At 52.8% G+C, this 8,299-nt stretch overlaps 1 non-coding gene across 1 annotated transcript; it reads left to right on the top strand.

The window, feature by feature from the left end:
• The first annotated feature begins 6,693 nt into the window (after positions 1–6,693).
• On the top strand, positions 6,694–6,766 carry TRNAR-UCG. The gene has a single exon. It is a non-coding gene; the product is annotated as a tRNA-Arg (tRNA).
• The last annotated feature ends 1,533 nt before the right edge of the window (positions 6,767–8,299 follow it).

Here is an 8,299-nt window from a genome sequence, read left to right on the forward strand (position 1 = left end):
TTTGAAAGTATTATTGTTATTATTCTCTTCTGATTTCTGAATCAGTTCAGTTCAGTCTTTGTTCTCCAGGTGTGTTTCCAGCTAAAACCACATTGAGGGTTCTGGACCAATGACCTATCAGCTCTTAACACCCAAACTTTCAGATAATTTCTTTTACAGTGCCTGACGAGTGTAATTTTAAACCATAGGTCCTTCCAGCTCTGAATCTTGTCTTCTGACAGTAGCCAATACCAGGTGCCCAAAAAGCCACTCCTTAAGGTTCACCGGGTGTTGAAACCCAGGATCTCTTCTTTACAAAACATGTGCTTTAACCAGCCAAGCCATGGTACATGCTGTTTACTTAAAGCAGCGTGTTTGCCCACACCTGACTCTCTGCCAATCCCCACTGGGGCCTGACAAGTGTTGCTCGTGTTTGGCTTCTGTAAAGCATGTGTGCAGATGAAGTTTTTGCTCCCCAGGTGGGTGTGTGATTCTTTGGACATGGGTCTACACTATGAAATTAGGTTGGTGTAATTACACCAGGCTGGCAATGCAGTTCTATCAACATAAATCCCAGTGTAGATAGCAGTTCAGCTGTCATGAACTTTCTGGAGCTATGAAAAGGGGAGGGGCCCAGCCTCTGTAGCAGGAATGCAGGGCAGGTGTGTTCACGGCGGGGCATTGTGGGATACTGGGACGGGAGACCAGTTATGGTGATATAGATGTCCAGGCAGCATTTACACTGACAATTTGTCACTTTAATGTTTGCTGCACAAAGCTCTAGGCCTCTCGTCGAGTTGGTTTTATTTTGTCACCAAAACAGGGGGCTATTTTGTCACCAGACGTGGCATTGCAGTGTGTGCACCAGCCACAAAGCTGCCGAGCGAGGGCTGAAATAACTTTGTAGTTGCAGACCTGGCCAAAGATTTACACACACACACACACACAAACACACACACACACACACACACACACTCACAAAAACACACACACACACACACTCACACACACACACACACACACACACACACACACACACACCTTGCAAGGAAATACATCACCTGCTCCTACTGACTTTGCAGAATCCAAACAGAAGCAAAGCTTTTTAGGCCCCAGTGGGGATGGCAGGGGAGGTCAGGTGGTGGGCAGACACTGTGTTGATGCCACAGGCAGGCACCATGGCTTTAGCTGGTTTAAGCACCTGTCTTGTAAACAGGAGAATCCTGGGTTCAATTCCTAGTGGTGCCTTGTTGGACTAACTCTTGGGCAAACCTGGTATTATCGGCTACTGTGGGTGGACAAAATCACAGAGCTCTTTGGTCCAGCGCAGTAGGGTTGTTTAAAAATATACTCACAGGGCAATGATAACAGACTTACTGAAAGTTTGGGAGTTAAGAGCTGATAGGTCAGTGGTCCAGCCTGTCACAGATGATCCTGCTTCCTCTGGGGACAGGGGCAGATATGGGCTTTCACACTGAATGGCTTGTTGTGGCTGCCAGAAACCTGTGGCAAGCTCATTTAGTTTACCATCGGAGGGTTGAGTCCTGCTTTGTGCCACGTGTGTGGTGAATGAAAATCCTAAAACCGCCCTTTGAAAAAACTCCGAATGACACCAGGATGTGGTATTGTCCCTGCCCCAAAGCAGACAGAAACCAATGGGAGAAATGCCATTGTGTCCAGGGTAATACGCCACTGCAATTTTTTCTTGTTTGCTTGCTAAACTCCCTCCCAACCTTTGATGGGCTCCCAGAGCCCGGTATTGAGCCTGAGCCGAGATGTCTACGCTGCAAATGTACCACCCCACAGGCCCTAGCCTGGGAGCCTGCACTGGCACGGGGCAGCCGTGGGTGTTTCATTGCTGTGTGGGACATAGCCTAGCATTATGTCTACACTGCCATTAACACACCCAAGTCACTATTCTCAAACCCTGGGTCAGTTGATTCAGGCTTGTGAGGCTTGTGCTGCAGGGTTATAAAATTACAGCATAGACACTTGGGCTTCAGCCCAGCCTCCGAGACCCCACGAGGGGTGAGGGTCTCCGAGCCTGGGCTCCAGTCTGAGCCCAGATGTCTACGCTGTAGTTTTTAGCTCCACAACCTGAGGCCCCAGGAGCCCAAATCAGACCATCCAGGCCAGCGGGATTTTGTCACAGTATAGATGCCCTCTCAGGATATGTCTACACTGCAATGTAAGCCCAGGGTTAGCAGAAGTCATGTCAGCAGCCCCAACACATAAACATAAACCACGAGGGAAAGACCCACCCCCCCAGATAAGCTGGGCAGTGTCTTTCTCCCTACGGTTCGTAAGTCCAGCAACCAAAAGTCCTTTAACATGAGCCATCCCCTCTCTGCACCCCACTCACAGCTGTTGTCCTTAGTCAGTGCAAACCCAGAGGTGCCTCTGTAGAGTTCACCTGCCATCCTGGGTGGAAAAGGGGGAAAATAAGAAGGCACCGTACTCACTATGTTGTCTAGGGACTCACTCATCTCTCCACAGCCCCCCTGTCCTAACGTTGGTCTAACACCTACATTTTAGTATTGGGACCCAGACCCTGACCCACTTGGCTTTGGAACCCCTGTCCCCTGCCTAGCAAGTGCTATTGAATTGAGGGTGAGTCCCTCAATCAGGGTCTGCCAAGCACAGTTGTGCTGCCCTCGATTCACACAACAAGGATAACAAACCTTTATTTCTCCCTGCCCCTGTAACATGGAGACTGGGAATCCAACACCAGCCACAAGTGATCATTTCGGCAAGCAACCCAACCTATTTCCAACATACTGTAAAATTCACATGCAGACTCATACCACGAAACCTTGCAAGAAAAATCTTCCTGAGGGGTCTGAAGCACCTGCTGCTGGAGGGAAGGAGGGAGCCGTGGGTTGGGATTGAGGGGCACTGGGAATAGGAGGGGGCTGTGGGTTGGGACAGAGGAGAAGGGTGAAGAGGAGCAGGCTCTGGTTGGGACTGAGGAGCAGTGAGCATAGGAGGGACTGAGGGTTGGGATTGAGGGTCACTGGGAAAAGAGGGGACCTGGGTTTAGGCTGAAGAGCATCTTCATTTGGGGATCCAGCAGGACAGGGGAAGGCAGCAGGTGATTCTAATTCCTTAGGGATATTCTGTGTGTTTGTATGTGTGTGTGTGCAGGGAAGGAACATGCTCTATGCCCAGAGGCCTTTATTCCTCCAATCTGCAAGGACAGAGGGGCTGTCAGGAAGTTGCCCCTTCAAACCCAACACAAAAAGACCCTTCTGAGGAAAGGGAAAATCCTACAGAGAAAAAGTAACATCAAGGAGGACTCCAGCAAGACAGTTTAAGATCTTGGTGAGTAGTTTATCACCTGACTTGGGATTTGAACCCTGAACCCTCAGATTGAAAGTCTGACATTCTGCCAACTGAGCTAGCCAGGCTCACAAAGCAAAAGAGCAAGTTGGTGCAGAGGAGAAAGTAGTCAAGAAAACAAGAGCGGGAAACAATAGGGGAAACCTGCTGCTCTTTCTGGCCTGGTCAGGGGGCTGTGCCGATCCGGTTTCCACAGTACGTTTGACATCAATATGGTGATCCATGGGGACCTTGGGGTCCCCAGGTTGCCTAAGGAGGGGTGAACTAGCCCAGGTCGGAAACGGAGCAGGTCAAAACTCCCATGCCGATCAGTAGTGGGATCGCGCCTGTGAATAGCCCCTGCAGCGTAGCCTGGGCAAGAGATTGAGACACGGTCTCTTTTTATACACTCCCCCTCCCCCGCAGAGACTGTAGGGGGGGATGGTAGCACCCATTGTGGGGATCCTGAACTGGTGGGAGGGAGGCACCATGTACCAGGGATCCCGAAACGCAGAACAGGGACACCCACACACCAGGTGTCTTGATTTACAAACTGCAAGTGATGATGAATTCACCACCTCCCTTGCGGAGCTTGTTCCACTAGATAATTAGCCTCACGGTTAAAAAATGGTCATTTCCAGTTGGGATTTTCTGACATCGACTGCGAGCCAATGGGGCTTTGTTCAATCTTTGTCTGGTGAATTAAAGAACCCTTTAAATCACATATCCCCCCCTCTGGGAATTTGTAAAACGTATTTAAACCAGTGATTAAATCGCCTCTTAACCTCCAGTCAATGAAATCAATTGAGCTTCTTCAGTCTCTCGCTGTAGACATTTTCCTTGTTTTTAAAGGCAAAAATTTTGATCTTTCCAACCGGAGCTGCTGCTTCAATGTTCAGTTTGGGGAAGGATTTGGCTGCACTCAGAGATCTGCCCGCGGGTTACAATCTGCGATCCGAAGGGTCGATCGCAAACAGCGTTTAGATGGGACCGTTAGTGCCGCCCCCGTGTGGCCAAAGACTAGAACTGACCAGCAGAGTTTACAGCTGGAGCCTGGGACGCTCCTGAACAAACTGGGCACGAAGCCTCTCGCGTGGGATCCTCGCTGTGCAGCAGGAGGCGGAGGGAAGCTGATTGTCAGGGCTCAGGGCAGCTCCCTGCCATGCTGAGCCGGTGTCTGTGCTAAGCTCGGCATCAATCAGGTGATTCTGGGAAGTTCGGGGTCCCAGGGCTCCCAAAGGAGGGTGAAGTAGGTCACCCCTGGAGCAGGTTAAAGCTGCAGGTTGACAGTGGGGTTGCTGCCCCTGTGAACAGCTGCTGTAGCACCGCCTGGGCAGGACAGGGAGAGCCAGTTATACCCCCCCCCCAGCCTGTATCGGGGGATGGGAGCACTCACACCCTGGGGACCCACCCACCAGAGATCTTCTAGGGTGGGAGAGTGGCACCCACACACCTAGGATCTTGTGGGGGGGGGACAAAGGCATCCACACTCCGGGATCCTCTGCAGAGGGACGGACACCCACACACCCAGGATTCTGTATGGGGGGCAGAGGTACCCGGACACCTGAGTGGGGGAAAGAGGCACTGAAACATCTGGGATCTTACCTGGCAGGACAGCGGCGCCTGCAGCTCGACATGAGACGGGGGCGGGGGGAGCAGGAGCATTTCCCAGTCCCAGGCTGTCCCCGTCTGGCCCAGGCACAGAGCTCACAAGCAGAGTTTAAAGCTCCAGCTGCCAAGCTGCAAAACAAGCCAGGCTCTGTGGCTGGTGCTTGTGATCCCGGTGCCTGTGATCCCAGCGCCTGGGGAGGCTGAGGCTGGCGGATTGCTTGAGCTCAGGAGTTCTAGGCTGCAGGGGGCTGTGCCGATCAGGTGTCCACAAGAGCAGGAAACAATAGGGGAAACCTGCTCCTCTCTCTGGCCTGGTCAGAGGGCTGTGCTGATCGGGTGTCCGCACTCAGTTCAGCATCGATATGGTGATCCCGGGGAAGCTTGGGGTCCCCAGGTTGTCTAATGAGGGGTGAACCAGCCCATGTCGGAAACGGAGCAGGTAAAAACTCCTGTGCTGATCAATAGTGGGATTGCACCTGTGAATAGCCCCTGCAGTGTAGCCTGGGTGAGACACAGTCTCTTTTTATACAGACACCCCCCGCAGAGCCTGGAGGGGGGGATGGGAGCACCCACACGATGGGGATTCTGACTTGGGGGGAGGGATGCCCCCCTGCAACACGGATCTTGAAAAGCGGAACAGAGACACCCACAGTTCCCAGATGGGGGCAGGCAGGGGAAACCACACACTGGAGCTAATTCACGGGGTGGGGGACAGAGACACCCACCGGAGATCCTGGATGGGAGCACCCACATGATGGGGATCTTGAACTGGGAGGAGGAAAGCACCATGTACCAGAGGTTCTGAAGGGGGAACAGGGACACCAGGTGTCTTGCAGCAAGAGCTGCGGTCTTGATTTACACAGGGCAGTGATGGGGAATTAACCACGTCCCTTGCGGAGCGTGTTCCACCAGCTATTCACAGGCGCGACCCCACTACTGATCAGCACGGGAGTTTTGACCTGCTCCGTTCCCAACCTGGGCCGGTTCACCCCTCCTTAGGCAACCTGGGGAGCCCAAGCTTCCCCGGGATCACCATATTGATGCTGAGCTTAGTGCGGACACCCGATCGGCACAACCCGCCATGGCTGGGAGCTCTGGGATCCACCCACAGTAGCTGAGAGCTGTGGGGTCCATCCGTGGTGGCATGGGCCTGTGGGAGCCCCTTCCGACACTGGTGGCTGATAGCTGTGCGGCCCCCACCGGCCGACAGCTCCAGTCTTGCTGAGGTGGAAAATGTCACTGAGATCTCTGAAAGTCACAAATTCTGTGACCCCCCTTTATATAATCTTAGTCTTAATAGTTGTTGACTGTCTCTCTCAATCTAGTGGTCTGCTCTAGCGCAGGTGGGACAGGGAAGACAGAAGCTCACCCGCCAGCACAGGTTTGGGCAGAAATGGCTCTTGAGCTATTTGCTGAGCATGCAGAGGACTTGTCCAGGCCAGTGGAGCAGCTCAGCCAGATGAGGAGCTGGAAGAAGGAGACCTGAGCAGCCTGGACATCCCACTTTTTCTCCACAGCCACTGCCTGTCAGCAGGATTCCTCCTTCTCCTCCTCAGTGAGACCAAATCTAAGCACCTAGACAGCCGGTCTGTCCGCTGCACCCCAATCCCTCATGCCTGAGCCTCCCTGCCAAAGTCCTGTACCTGGCTCCAGAGAATTGTCTCACATCTCACTGGGAACTCGACTTCTTGTACCCAGAGAGTATCGGCCCAACTCAGCAGAGGACCTGAGAAACACAGTGTCTGCCTTTTCCAAATAACTGCTTGGAAAGCTTTTTGTTCCTGTGACCACGTGGCCTAAGGGATAAGGCGTCTGACTTCGGATCAGGTGATTGAGGGTTCGAGTCCCTTCGTGGTTGTGCTTGTGCAATTTTACCTTTGTCCTGATAGTCCTGTTCCCTTCAGGGCTGGAACTTCTTCTAGGCCGCTCAGGCCAATGCTCTGCCTTCAGCTAGAGCCCAGGGAAGGAGTTGGGGGTTGGGTGTCACAAAGGCTGGGGCATGAGCCCCAGGTGCTTCCAGTCTCGCCTTTGCCCTTCCTGACTTGCCAAAGAAAATGGGCGGCTGCCCGGGCTAGCGTGTGGAGCAGTTTCCCTCTTCCAAGTGTGCACCTGTCCCTGTGCTGGAGGGTACTTGCTAAATAGCACCTTGGGAGCCTGGGTGTTTCTCTGCTTCTCGCCAGCTGGGGAAAAGCCTCTTGGGGTAAAATCTCCTGCCCCACTGCCAAAGTCAGCACTTTGAGTGGGAATGGTAAGAGGCCCCACCAGGGGGGCTGGCCCTGCTTTCCTACCATCTTCTGATGTTGGCCACAAAGCATCAGCTGCTGGCTGTGGGTGGTTTTCAGTGGGGGTTTGGCATGCCAGGGAGCAGGGAGCAGCCTGGCTGGGTGTCTCTGTGGCTGTCTGCTGGCCACGCATAGGCATGGTTCTCCCCTCCTCTTGCCCTGCCCTTGGTTGCTCTGTGGCTTTTAAGCTTCCCTTGGAGCTGTCAGAACCAGCCACCTCTGTCCTAGGTGCCCAGAGGAGGAGAGGTGCTGGGCTCCAGCCTGGGACTCTTCCTCCCTCCTGCCTTTCCCTGACTATGAAACCTGGCCCTGACACTCCTTTCTTCAAGCGCCATGTGGGCAAGAGGAAAAGTGTGGTAGAAAGCACAAGGGCCAAACTTGTGGGCATCAGAAATCCCAAACATCCAGTCAAACCATAGCCACTTCTAGACCCCATTCCAACCAAAGACCTGGCTCCAGTGGGTATGAGTCACTCAGCACAAGGTAAACAACTCATTCTTAGACAGCAGGAGACAGGAAAGCACTTGGATCTCCAGGGATTTACCACAAGGTCCCACTGAGATTTGAACTCAGATTTCAGCATGCCAACCCTTACACCATGGGACCAGCTTATGCTGGTTTCTCTGAACATTGGTGACCCTATCATAGAATACCAGGGTTGGAAGGGACCTCAGGAGGTCATCTAGTCCAACCCCCTGCTCAAAGCAGGGCCAATCCACAGACAGATTTTTATACCTGATCCCTAATTGGCCCTCTCAAGGACTGAGCTCACAAACCTGGGTTTAGCAGGCCAATACTCAAACCACTGAGCTCTCCCTCCCTCACAGGCCCAGCTTGTGTAAGGGGACTGTTGGCCCTTTACTAAATCTGAGTGGGGTTTTTTTGTTGGCCAGTTCCCAGTCCCAGTAGAAGGGGGAAGGGTCAATGGGAAATCAGGACCCTGAGACTGACAGGCCCCTGGGGCGATGGTCACCAACTGGTAGGGAACAAGTGAGAATTTGTTAATGAGTAAAATTCCTGGTGAAAATTGGCAAAGCTGTGGAGAGTTTGAAAAGTTCCAGTGAATTTACACATGAAGATACAAACAGAGAGACAAATAGAGAGAAAGA

Source organism: Mauremys mutica, unplaced genomic scaffold (assembly GCF_020497125.1).
Source record: "Mauremys mutica isolate MM-2020 ecotype Southern unplaced genomic scaffold, ASM2049712v1 000973F_np12_subseq_1:42914_obj, whole genome shotgun sequence".
Lineage (NCBI taxonomy): Eukaryota > Metazoa > Chordata > Testudines > Geoemydidae > Mauremys > Mauremys mutica.